Genomic DNA, 13,839 nt, shown 5'->3' with positions numbered 1-13,839 from the left:
ATGTTTAAAACAAAGAAAAGCTTAATGTGATGTATGAAGCTAGCATTCTCTATCCCAATCAGGTCACAAGAAACATTCTCCTGAGTTGGGTCCATCTGATCTATCTCACAGTGCTCAACTATTGGGGGACAAGCAGCTTTACACATTGTTTGCCACTAATAGCTGTTGTTTATAAATAAGTTGCTTTGGGCATTTCTGATTAGCTGTCAACAACTGGAGTTACTTGTGTGTTTCCCAAAACACTGAATTCCTGATGATAAGAGAGAAAAACAAACTTCCTTTGTAAACAAACACTTTTATCTTGAGGAAACTAAAACAGTGTTTTTCTCTTCTGATTAAGGGAATATGCTTGAGAATGCTTGGCTTTCATCTTCTCTCTGTCTCAGGTCACATTTTATGAATTAGTACTTGGCTTTGATCAATTTGCTTGAATCTGTAGCAATATGTAGCTTTCTTCTTAATTATAAATCACTTATGCCAAAACAGTGTTGAGAAATCTGGAACTGAAAGACATGTTATTAATGAATGGAATTTCCTAATAGTAATACACCTATAGATTTTGCTTCCAGATAATTGGCTCTGCTTCAGTACCCCCAATCACTCAATAATACTCATTTCTGAAGCTAAACCTAAAGGAATTTTCTTCAGTGTAGGCACCCACACAAATGTTGAAAGGCAACACCAGCTGTTCTGGCTCAGGCTGATGGAGTTTTACTTCAGCACATCTGTAGTGCCAGGTTAAGGAAGATGCTCACATGTTTTGGTACAGATCCATAATTCTTCCACAGAAATAATATTCTAATTTCAGTATAAAGTTGAACTTATATTTGCATACATTTGGTTATTCAGCAGCCCTGTAGGGAATTCTGAAGCTCAGGTAATTGGAGAATTTTCCTGCTTATTAATTCCTAGTAGGTGATTAATTTGTGAAAACGAATGGGAATAGCTTTCTATTACACATAAAGTTAAATTTTATATGGAAAGGGGAATTTTGACAGGAGTTGCATTTTCCACATGGCATGAAATAGCAGGAAGGGTAGATGATAAAACTTTTGGCATAGGTAGCCAGAATATTAGAAACTTATGCTGTTAATTATTTTGAGGTTCTTTAGAACTTGCACAATATAATAATTGTGGGAGGGTTAAATTAGTCAAATGTACTAATAGTTATTTTTATTTATTTAAATAATTTACAGGAGCACATTTCTTAAGCAATTTGTTTTATCTATTTTTTTGTAATTAAGTTTGTTTTAATTTATCATTGTGGCCAGAAGTAGAAAATGACTTGATGGCACATAATAAATCAGTGGATAAATCAGTGTCTTAACCAAATTAATGAGCAGCTAACCAAATGCATATATGACTTCAGTATAATATTCATAATACTACACATAATTAAAAAGAGCTGAAACTCTTCACAACTCTGTAGCTTGGCAAAATATGCATACTGAGTTCCACCAACATCCTGGCTCCACTAACGTAAGAAAAAAGTCAGATCTTCAGGGTTGGAAGAGCTGATATGACACTGATCAGATGTGTACCACAATCTTCCTTCTTATGAATAGCATTTTTCTAGAGGACTTTCCCCTATATTGTGTTACTTGCATCACATTGTTACATCCTTGCAACAATGGTAATCTCTTTTGATTCATGATACTTTTACAAAAAGGAGATGAACTGGAGCCACCAATTTGGCTATAACAAGATGGATTTAAGGAAATGTAAGCTTTCTGTCTATTGCAGAGTGGCAACTATTCTTCTTTGCCAGTAAAGTTCAGGTTGACTGATGATAGATTAGCACAGAGACATTTCCACTCCAAATTGAAATTGAAGAGGTCTGTTGCACACTGTTCTGTACTATCAGTGTTCCCAAGCAATCCAGTTGTTTTTTAAACCATAATTGGGATGATTTGTGGATTTGATTTGTCAATCAGCAGTATTTCTGTACACACCTTTTAGATTTAGAACACTATAGGAATGGCGGCCAACTGGAACTTAACTGATTACATGAGGCATCTTGGTAGTGGACCAAGTGCTCTAAAGCAGGGCTTTTCAACCAGTGGTACGGGTACCACCTGTGGTACATTGGCACCTGGTGGGTGGTACGCAACCATCTTAGAAAAGTGGTAGCGGGGGAGGGGAATGAGCTGAACCGGTGGCAGCACCGCACAAGCCTGAGTGAGAGATGGCTGGAGCTGCAGAGCTGTCAGGGCTCAGTGGAAGCGCCAGGATCAGTGCCAGGATCCCGCTGGAGCTCGGCGCTGATCCTGGTGCTTCTGCTGAGCCCAGAAGAAGCATCGGTCAGCTGGAATGTTGCAGCATCTGCAGGGTCTTGTGATTTACATTCAGATGCTTGGCAACTGATTTATATTTATGATGGTCACAGTGTCATGTGAAGTGACCAAAACCTTCTGTAACCACCCAGCAGACGGGAGGAATAAAAACCAAACATACCCCCACCCCACCCCCGCTGCCAATCCTCAACAGAAACGCTCATGACAGTGAAAACCTCGGACAGGAGGAAGAGCGCTGCCGGGCGGGCTGGCAGGCAGGCAGGTGTCTTGCTCGGCTATGGCTTGGGGGGCACTTTTTTCAGTGCCATTGTAACTTTGAACAGTCACTAAGCAAACTGTTGTAAGTCAAGGACTATCTGTACTTCATCACTTTTTTCCTTTGTTTTTTTGGTCACCGAGTTTTTGACACCTTGCTAGGCGACTGGTGGTACTCGGATGTTGCCATATCCTAAAAGTGGTACAATGGGTGAAAAGGTTGAAAAGCCCTGCTCTAAAGAAGTTCATGAAACTGTTCTATTTAACCAAGCATTGTCAATGAGAGCTGGCTTGAGACATGAGCTATAACCTGAGAACTTCTGCATCCAAACTATATGCTCTGTCAGTGATTTATGGCCTTTCTTCTTATTTTGGACATGCTGCCCCGTATGTTTAAATTGATGTTAGTTCAGATGTCTTCAGAATTTTTTTGCAAAGATGATGTGGCAGAAACAAGCTGGGTTCACATTTTGCAGTAAAACACTCTTCACATATGGGTTTATTTAGCATAACATGGTAATTCAGTCAGTTACTTACTGCAATCGTAGATCAATATAAGAAGCATGTCCATGAGTGATCTCTAAGCATCTATAAATCTGCCTTAAGAAACCAGTAAATACAATTTGAGACAAAATTAAAATAAATTTATAAATTGTGGTTTGCAAACCACAGTGCCTGAATTTGTACAGCATGCTTTGTATTTGCAAAATGAATAAGTTTCAGCCACATTTTCCTGCTTCTTGCTTTTTTTGATAGTTTCCAATATACATTTTATTTTTACTAGAACAGCATAGTTATTTTCTTGCATAAAAATTCTCAGTTATATAAAATTAAAACCATTCCCTTAAAACATAGATCAGTGATGATGAATTCTTTTGGACTCGGGATGTCAAAATTTTGGAAAACACCTTACTTGATTGTGCCTCCCCTAAACAAAAGAGAAACAATTCTTTACATATTCATTTTATTTTTTAAAAAAATCACAGTCAAATCATGTGTGTGATCCCCAGGATGTGTCACAAGCCACTTACCTTCAGGCAATGATGTCTTTCTGTTGACAGGCCCCTGTGGCGTACCTAAGGCAGCTCTGGGTCACATGAGGCTCTTGTTCTTGAAATAGCTTTGGAACATGCTCTTTTGTGGCCTATGCACCCTCTGGAAACTGTGCAAAAGCATGCCCCATGCTTGTGTGGTTTTTAGGGGTTTTGGAGGCTGCTTGAGAGCAGAGCCCTATCATGTGACCTCTGAAGGTCTAGGGGCCATGCGAGAATGCACCCCATTCTCACATGGTCTCCACATCCTTTGCAAATCGTGAGAATGGTGGGGGTGTCTTTTGGGAATAGTAGTCTGGTATTGATGAATGCTGGTATGTCATCGAAAATATTGTGGTGTGTTGTCTTTGGCAGTTGTGTCATAGATTCAACAACACTGATATAGATGGTGAAATTATATTGCATAAGAAGCAACCAAGTTAGTATATTAATCTTACAAGCTACAGATTACTGTGGGATGTAAACTGTATGATCATACTGCCTAATATGATTATTTTACTCACATTCCTGTGATGCAAGATTTAACTACAGGGAAAGAAAGCCATGTCATTCTGGCAATATTTTTTAGAAATGAAGACCAGAAGCTACCTAGCAACCTGGTTTCTCTTAAGAATGTGGAAAATAATGAATCTTCCATTCAGTTTATTTGTGGTTTTCTGCAAATGTGGAAAGAATGTTACCTGTTCTCAGAATGACGATAGAAGGGTCGTCCAAGTTTTATTTAGTTAGTTAGTTGACAGCTACAAGGAAACTCAAAACAGGTGCTTCCAGAATTTGGCTATTTGTCCTTTAATATTTGGCATGGATTGTTAAGAGCATACCAATTATTGAGCTAAGGGATTATGATAGGGACTACAATTTCCATTTCCTAAAGCAGGAAAGACTGGTTCCATAACACTGACCTGTAGGTATCGCATGCTACTTAAAAAAAAAAAGATTTTGGCATGGATGAAAGGGTGCCTTGTATATTTGTCAAGCTTACAAACCAGTGCAGCAGTAACCCTGATATAAATTGGCAACGCTAAGGGAGGGAATCGGCAAGGTGAGCCATGCCCACAAGACCATCTCAGGGTCTAAGTCAGATCTCATCAGTCCACAGCTTGTTCTACTCAGGTTTTTCCCCTCAGCTAATTTGACCTGGGCATCTTGGCATGAGCAATAAGATATAAGTGTTTTATATCTGTAAAAACAATCTGTCTTTGATTTCTGGTGACTGCTTGGAAAAGTCCCTGAAGTTTTCTTGGCAAGATTTTAGATATGGTTTGCCATTGCCTCATTTCTAAAGGTGAGAGAGAGTGACTGGCTCACAATCATCCAGCTGGCTTTGTGCCTAACATAGGATTAGAACTCACATTTTCACTATTTCTAGCCTGGTGCCTTAACCACTATAATAAATTGACTTTCACTGAATGTAATAACTATACTGAAATCTATCTTGAAGTTTTTCATAAGTGTTCTTCTTCAGAATTTTATTATACATGCATTAAGTAAGGGTGTGCAAAATATGATTTGCTCCCCTCCTAGATTATGTCATCTGGCTACTCTGAGGGTAGTTTTCTGGAAATTGATCCACTGAATGGGAAGTGGATTGTGGTTCTGCAAATATGGTGCCATGGTTGTGGATTTGACACCTAATTAGTTTAAAGTGTTTTAGGCTTCCCCTTTCTGTCCATTACTCTGTAACCTCCTTGCTTTTTCTGTTTCTTGATCTGAAAAAGGTCCATGGGAGGAATTCCCTCAAAATGTTTTCCGTTTCAAAAGAGTTGAAGTATGACAAGCCAGGGAAGCTGGAGAGAGAAAAAGATAGAGATGGAGAAGGAGGGAGGGTAAATATTTATTTCTTGAAAAACATTTACAATACAGTATATTTGACCACATTTTAACTAACCCATGTGCAAGAACCATATACAGAACTTACAAGAATTTAACTGAGCACAACTAGGACGAGAATCTCGAGTGAAGCAATAGTTAAATGAGATGCCACGTGGCTGCTTCTCTCAGTGATTACAAGCCCACCCTCCCAGTTGTGATTGTTCAGCAATTGTGTGGGTTATTAAACAGAGTCCCAGGTAAGGATGCCCTGGGATCGGTGAGACCCCGAGAGGCTCCACTCAGGAGCTGAAAATCCTTCTTGGCAAAATCCAAGAAGGCCTTTTAGCTCCTAAGTGGAGAGACATTCATGCATGGCCTATACTGGGCCTCTCCCACCTCATGGCCCAATGCTGACTCTCCATTCTGTGCTTGAATTTTGGTTCTCATTGATCTTAGGGCTGGCTGATAGAGCTACCTGTCGAAAGATTTTAGCAGGAACAGAGCCAAAATCTTTCAGCCCCCAGAGATAAGAGGGAGTCTTCTCGGCAGGAGGCAAGAGCATGCTACCTTTCCTACTGGCTTTCCCACTGAATTTCTATGAAAGCCTGTAGAGAATATTGCAAATGGTGACTACATAATCACAAGGCACTTGATAACTGGTTGTAATTGCTAACAGGCTGCCAAGAACCTAGATCACAGTCATGTCATGGCAGGGATGCTGCTGCAAAGTTTTGAGATGTCCAGAAGTGCTTTATAAACCATCCTTTCCAGAGCTGTTTTAATTCCAGACTGCCATTAAACAAATAGTTGCAAGTCAAGGACTCCCTGTATAAGAAATGTTATAGCATCTTGCCAATTTTCATTTTATAGAATTCTTGGGGTAGGGAGAAGGACTTACAATAATTGCATGTATATTTAATTAAGTTGAACAAATGGTTGCTGCTGCCCTCTCTGATAATATCTTTTTTCCCCAAGCAGACATCAGACCTTTTCTTTCAGAATGATCTTTCCTTTCTTCTTCTCTTTAAAGTCATATCTGGGAGTTCATTTTAGGTTTGAATGGATTTCACCAGGCCAGGCTTGTGGATAGTCAGATAATTACTTAGTGGAATATTAGAAGCATGGAATTCAACTAGGATATTAAAATCAGAATTGTTCCTTCTGAAAAGGTGCTTAGTACTGAGGGCATTGCCCGAAGCAGTCACTGAGTCTTTTTGGAATTAACAGTTTTAAAAACAACAAATTATTCATTAATCAATGATCGTGTGCATTCAAGTGGACATAAATGCCACTTTGTACAGAAGCTACAATGTCTGATTAATGATGAGTGCTGAGAAAAATTGTTAAATAGAAAACAAACTGCCTGCTTTATATCTGTGCTTGCACTGTCTTTCCTCCAACATTTCTATCAATAATAATAATAATAATAATAATATAATAATAATAATAATAATAATAATAATAATAATAATAATAATAATAATAATAATAATAATAATATAAAGTTGGAAGGGACCTTGGAGGTCATCTAGTCCAACCCCCTGCTCAGGCAGGAAACCCTATACCATTTCAGGCAAATGGCTGTCCAGTCTCTTCTTAAAAACCTCCAGTGTTGGAGCATTCACCACCTCTGGAGGCAGGTTGTTCCACTGGTTAATTGTTCTAACTGTCAGGAAGTTTCTCCTTAGTTCTAGGTTGCTTCTCTCCTTGACTAGTTTCCATCCGTTGCTTCTTGTCCTGCTTTCAGGTGCTTTGGAGAATAGCTTGACTCCCTCTTCTTCAAACAGGTTCTTTTTAGTAATGGATAGCTGATTCTGGTTCATATATGGTCAGAGCCATATTTGTTAATAGTGACAATTATATAATAAGGAATAGGGGGAAAGGAAGTTGGACAGTTGGCCCAAGTGGCTCTATTATAAACATTATTTCACTGGGTTCATGTTACCAGTCATCTAAAATATATAATTTACCAGATTGTTTTACAATTAATTAGAAACAAATTTTATACATTTCAGTGAGAGTAACTGCTGAAAAAATGGACTAGACTAACTGTTTTAAGGAACACTATGTAGAAATATATCACACTGAGTACTATTGTAGACTTAGTTGTTATCTCATGTATATGTAGGGGTGTGGGTCTATACATATGTTGTATATAGTATGTTTAGGTGTGTGTCATGTATGTGTTTCACTTTGAGAGCGGGCAACTAAATTTCATTTTTGATGTGTGCTTTTGTGCCCACAGTAAAAAAATAACAATAAAGGTTATCTATCTATTTTTTCTTTAAGGAGCTCAGATTGATATACAAGGCAGGTATCCCTCTTTTTCCTTCAAAATAATCCTGTGGAGCAGAAATATCCATAGGTGAGTAAAAAAAAACACCTGGCAAGATGGCTACCACTATGCAATCAAAACCATACCCTCTGTTTAAAGGTACACATAAAAAGGGGGCAGGGTTTTGAATCCTCAGTTGGAGTTACAATCTTGACTTTTTTGACCATGTATTTGCTTGTGAAGTAGGTTAGAGTGAGAGAAAATATTTGATCCAAGTGTTTGCCCCATTATGTAGATCAGACCAGGAAATCAATGCTACATAAAGACTAAAACTACTTTGGTTTAGATTGGCTATAATAAGAGAATCTAGCAAGGCTGGTTGTGTAGTGCCATCTCTTTCTCTTTATAATTCAGTGAATTATTATGGAAGTGTCTGTCAGAGCCACTTCTGAATGTTATCTGGACACTCTGCACTGGTTTCACCCCTTGTTGCCTTGGCAGTGGAGTTTTTATAACTCCATTAAGGTCATTTTCCTTACTCTCTACAGTAGATCAAAATCAGACTTTTTTAATACTCTGCAAGCAAGTCAGCTCCACCACCAAGCGCAAGGCTGATTGTGCTTCTCCCTTCCTTTTCAAAGTTCAGTAAATCAGGGATGTATGCAACTGAGCTGCTTCAATGTTATCATACAGTTCTGGACTTAAAAAATAAAATCCTTTAGCTTCTTTTGCCTCAGCAATATTTCCTGCATATCTCTGTCTTTACTCCCTACACCAAGTCATCAATAAAGTTCACAATCAGGTGAGAGTTAGGTCCTGGGTCTTCCTTGTCCTGGTCTGATGCCTTAATTGTATACTAGTTAGCTTCTCTGGTACAAGAATGAGAGAATGATAGATGGGGGGACGGGGAAAAAGACGATGAAATGGAATGTTACCTTTTCTCTTTTGCTCTGAGTGTCCATCCCGCTATTGCATCATGTTTCTAAAGGAAAAAATATTAATTGTGTGCAACTCTTGTCAGTGGCTACCAGTGTACGCATCCCATATCAGCTAGAGAGGTATGCGGTACATATAATTTGCTTCATAGTTTCTAATCTGATTTGTGCACCTCTCTCCCCTTATCCTAGAATGCTTAGGGAGAAAAGTGAAGTGAGGCAAGTGAAACAGGATAGAAACTTCAGTATTTGATCAAAGAATATCTAGTTTCAATCTGTTCTACAAAGTGTGTAGTTGCTTGATATAGGCAAATTAGAAAAGACAGCCCAGAGGAATGATATCAATCAGGGAAGAACAGTGATTCTTGACCTGTGGTCCACAGACCCCTGGGGGCTGCAAGGTCATCACAGTTGGTCCACAAAAGCTTGAAGAAATGTTACAATCTTGAGTTAAATGACCATGGTCTGTGGCCACAAAAGGTATTTAAAGGGGGTCCAGGTTGAAGAAAAGGTTAAGAACTACAGATATAGAAGATAGAAACCTAGATCATGTGAAGAATATTCTGCATATGAAACTGAGAGAAAAAGCAACAGAAGATGAGAATGACAATAGCAGCAAAATACGGAATAGAATTAATCATAGCTTATGTTATAGCGCAATAAAAATAAAATTGATGGTAAGTAAAGTATAAATAATAACTCTGTAAGAGAGATAAATTGCAAAACAATTTTTAATTGTACAAATTATAACAAGTATACTTTGGTTGTATTAAAGTAGACAGTATATTTAACCATGGGGAAAATGTGAAAAGGCAAATATACAGTTTCAGCATACAAATAGTATTGGGGGCATAAGAGGTATTTCTTTCACATACAGTTTAGCTAGAATTGGTTTGATTTCCTATTAATTGAAGAAAGCTGGAGAATGCCTGGGCTTTCCATTGTTGCTTCTGGGCCCCTTTCAGATTATTGTACTCCTGGAGATTGTAAGAACCCTGTAAGCCTGTCACAATAGAATGGCCTGATCTTGCCATGTTTCTTTTTCTGTAACTGGCCACCTGGGTAGTTGATATTCTTCTTTCTGTGTTTGTAGTAAGTGCTTTGTAGCTTGCAGGATGTTCTCAGCATATCTCAAAAGATTTTGGCTGCTGCTTCATGGAAACAGATCTGGATGGGTAGAGAAGAGAGGTGGGGTGGGGATGGGGGAGAAATTGCTGACTGATCCGCTGACTTCTGCTGCTTCACAGGTGTGCAAAAGTTGCAATGCTTCTGTAATTAGGTCTGGCCAGTGTGTATGAAAAGGGAAATTCCAAGTGCAATGTCTTTATTCTGTTTCCGTTCTTTTTTTTTCTACTCCAGGAAGGAAACTAGGTCATTTTGAAAAGTGAGCAGAGTAGAGATCTACATAGAGTTTCTGAACTGTGCCATGTGCTAATTAATGAATTGTTGCACTGAAATTGAAAGGAAAAAAACTGGCCAGTTGCTTTTCCCTCAAGGGTTTAGGTACTTAATGGATCAGCATGCCCGCCTGTTCCCAATTGCTGCTCAAAGCAACTGTTGCATTGATTTCTATGCAGCTATAAGCCTATCTCTGAGCAATGCTGCTGGTGCTTCATTTTGTGGTTAAATAAAGAAGTTTTTGCTTGATGGCAATTGCTGATTTTCTAAAAATATAAGCTGCATCCTTTCTTGCCGATTCCTCCACTCTGAAAGAAATGTCTTCACAAGTAAGCACTATGTACTTCTTTTGTACCAATTGGTGAATCCTACTTAGGAGAGAGTGAAAGCTTTTCATCATGGAAGGAGCCTTGGAGGTCTTCTAGTCCAATCCCTGCTCAGGCAGGAAACCCTACACCATTTCAGACAAATGATTGTCCAGTCTTTTCTTTAAAAACCTCCAGTGTTGGAGCACCCACAACTTCTGGAGGCAAGTTGTTCCAGTGATTAATTGTTCCAATTGTCAGGAAATTTCTTCTTAATTCTAGGTTGCTTCTCTCCTTGATTAGTTTCCATCCATTGTTTATTGTCTTGCCTTTTGGTGCTTTGGAGCATAGATTGCCATCTTCTTTGTGGCAACCCCTTATATATTGGAACATTATTATTAAAATATTAACTCAAAGCATTCACAACGTGATAGAATTCAAATATCAGACAAAAGACTTCTTGGATTGTGTTCATGATCACAAAGACCTTAAAAAACAACCCCAAAACAATTTCTGTCCATGGGCATGCTTATCTCTTTTTGCCAATCCAAAATGAAAAATGGTTTTAGAGTGTTTGTCTTTGTATGGGAATGCTAGTGCTGTGTTGAAGAGTGAAACTGAAATGAATGCTGTAAATATTCCAGTCCCCAAATAATCATCATCATTAAAAGATTGTAATAAATACTGTAGGAGTGTTAAAAATTAAGGAGGAAATAGTTATAGGTAATACAACTGGATAAATGTTAAAGTATGGATATGGCTTGCTTATTGATTTAATGTATGACTTGTTAACATATGAGTAAAGGCTGCAACAGTGCCTGAAGATTGGAAGTATGCTATTAACGTTTAAAGGTGGCAAGAATGCATACAAACTACAAGGGGATGACTTTGGTAGTTGGGTTTGAGAAACTGTTTGGCAAAATTCTGATTGAAAGAATACAAGATGTGAGACTGAGCCAAATTTGGAAAGTGGCTTTATTGAGTGTAGGGAGAGCGTAGATTAGGTTCATATTCTTTACCAGATAACTGAAAAATTTGTTAATATGAGAACCCTTATTTTATGCTTTTGGTTTATAGAAAACATATAAAGCAAATATCCTTGAATTATGGAATATTTTGCATGTATACGTGGTTGAAGATTGCTTACTGAAAATGATAAAATGGTATATGATGGAAGTAAAGTATACTGTATGATTATAAATGGACTGCTTAGTGGATGTTTCAGCTTTGAGCAAGAAGTGAAGCAAGAATGGGTGATAGTCCTTGGTTGTATGAGGGCAATTCAGGAATAAACCAACATTTGGGTATCAATGACAGACACTTGCAGTTGTGTTAATATGCCCTGATGCTTGTTATGGATGGCTCATTTGGGTTTTCATAATGTTTCACAGTAGACGTCTGAATTGATGGTCGAATTGCTCTCCATGAACTTCACTTGCAGTACTCCTTTGGCATCTTCACATTTGACGGGATTTTCTATGGCACTACTTCCAGTGTGGTGATGGTTCACAATAATGCTCATCCAAACACTACTAGATGCACCCAAGAACTTTTGAAGCAGTTCTGCTGGGATGTTTTTGATCACACCCCCACCCCCCATAGCCCAGATTTGGCGCCGAGCAAGCACTACTAAGGAATTTCAAACCTTGTAATACGTTATGACAAGTGCTTCAATTTGAATGGCGATTATGTCAAAAAGTAATTTAATGTTGTAGTTTTCTAATGTGTATAATAAAAGTTCTGTATCTGCAAATGTCTGTCATTGATAACTAAACAGAGGTTTATTTCCGAATTGCCCTCGTATTTCTAGATTAATATGTAAAACTGCAGTTGAGTGCCTGAATGACTACAGACCTATTGCATTAACGTCTGTAGTCATGAAATGCTTCGAAAGATTGGTTCTCCAACATCTTAGGACATGCCTCCCACTGGACTTTGATAAACATCAATTTGCCTACAGGGGAAATAGGTTGACAGATGATGCCATAGCTACTGCTTTACACTCTGTAGCAAGTCATCTCGAGAAGCCTGGAAGTTACGTCAGGATGCTTTTTGTTGACTACAGCTCGGCTTTCAACACCATTTTGCCGAGCATTCTCATCGAGAAGATGACTGACTTGAAATTCTCCCCCGCCATCTGCGATTGGATTCAAGACTTTCTTAGGGATCGGTTACAAACAGTGAGGGTCTGCTTTGTCCACTCCCCTGAAGCTTTGCACCGGCATGCCACAGGGCTGTGTGCTTAGCCCCTACCTGTACTCTTTATACACTTATGATTGTGTATCATCTGCCCCATCCACTGCGATAATCAAGTTCGCAGATGATACAACTGTGGTGGGTCTCATTACAGGTGGGGATGAGACAGCATATAGGGCGGAGGTACAAAAACTATCCATATGATGTAGTAACAACAACTTGCACCTAAACATCGGCAAGACGAAAGAGATAGTGTTAGACTTCCGGAGAAAAAAGGAGGAACCTGCCCCACTTTACATCGGGGAGAACTGTGTAGAGAGAGTTTCCTCCTTTAAATTTCTGGGAGTCTACCTCTGTGAAGATCTGACATGGAAAGTTAACACAACTCAAGTGGCTAGAAAGGCCCAACAGAGGCTTCACTTTCTTAGGGTCTTGCAGAAGAACAGGGTAGAACAACAGCTAATGACCCTCTTTTACCGGTCTACTATAGAGAGCGTCCTCTCGTATGGTAGTGTGGTTTGGTATGCTGGTCTGACAGCCGCGGACAGGAAAGTATTACAGAGGGTAGTGAGCACAGCACAAGACATTGTGGGCTGTTCCCTGACACCACTGGATGACATCGCCAGGGCTCGTTGCCTTGGAAGAGTGAGGAAGATTCTCAGGGATGACTCACACCCTGGACGGTATCTCTTTACTCTCCTACCATCCGGTAGGAGATATAGGAATATAGCCAGCCGTACCAACAGGCTGAAAAATAGCTTTTATCTGTGGGCTGTTAGGCTTTTAAATGGGACATAATTTTATGCAGAATTGACTTGGGAGGCCGGTGTGTGGTGTAGTTGGTTCACATAGTGTGGTGGGATGGAGGGTTTGTTGTCACTGTGTGTTGGGGGGGAGAGAGCACGGGGGGAGGCTCAGCTAATCTCAATGTACACATGTACTTTGACAATAAAGGTTTATTATTTATTTATTTATTTATTTATTTAAAGAATAGTTGAGGTAACATTAGTTCTGTTTGATCAGGGTCATGAACATAAGTGTACTTTTGTAAGGAGAGAATGCCATGCTGTTGGATAAGGAACCAAATGATTTGCAATAAGAATTGAAGAGGTTTTATGATGCACCAAGGATTTAACCATAGCTGAAACAAACCTGGCATAATATCATGAGCAAAGCCTATATTATTATCTCACCTGGGAATAGTTGCTATCAAATAATCTAAAGGCCTGAATATTATGATAAGGCAAATGCTGTGGAAATAGGATATGGGGGTTCGATCATGTCAAACAATAATGTCCCTTCCAACTCTGCCGTTTT

The 13,839-nt window shown here is 39.0% G+C and overlaps 1 protein-coding gene across 9 annotated transcripts in view; it reads left to right on the top strand.

The window, feature by feature from the left end:
- PPP1R16B (protein phosphatase 1 regulatory subunit 16B) overlaps positions 1-13,839 on the top strand; it is a 125,147-nt gene that overhangs the window by 19,437 nt on the left and 91,871 nt on the right. The window contains exon 1 of one of the 9 annotated variants that reach the window (XM_081322606.1): positions 7,671-7,778. The exons of the other annotated variants lie outside the window; for them this stretch is intronic. The gene's annotated coding sequence lies outside the window, so the exon portion shown is untranslated. Of the gene's footprint in view, positions 1-7,670; positions 7,779-13,839 lie in introns of those variants that run through there. 9 annotated transcript variants of the gene reach the window in all.

Source organism: Vipera berus, assembly GCF_964194415.1.
Source record: "Vipera berus genome assembly, chromosome: 3".
In the NCBI taxonomy this organism is placed as follows: domain Eukaryota; kingdom Metazoa; phylum Chordata; class Lepidosauria; order Squamata; family Viperidae; genus Vipera; species Vipera berus.
This window is presented reverse-complemented; position numbering and strand designations above follow the sequence as displayed.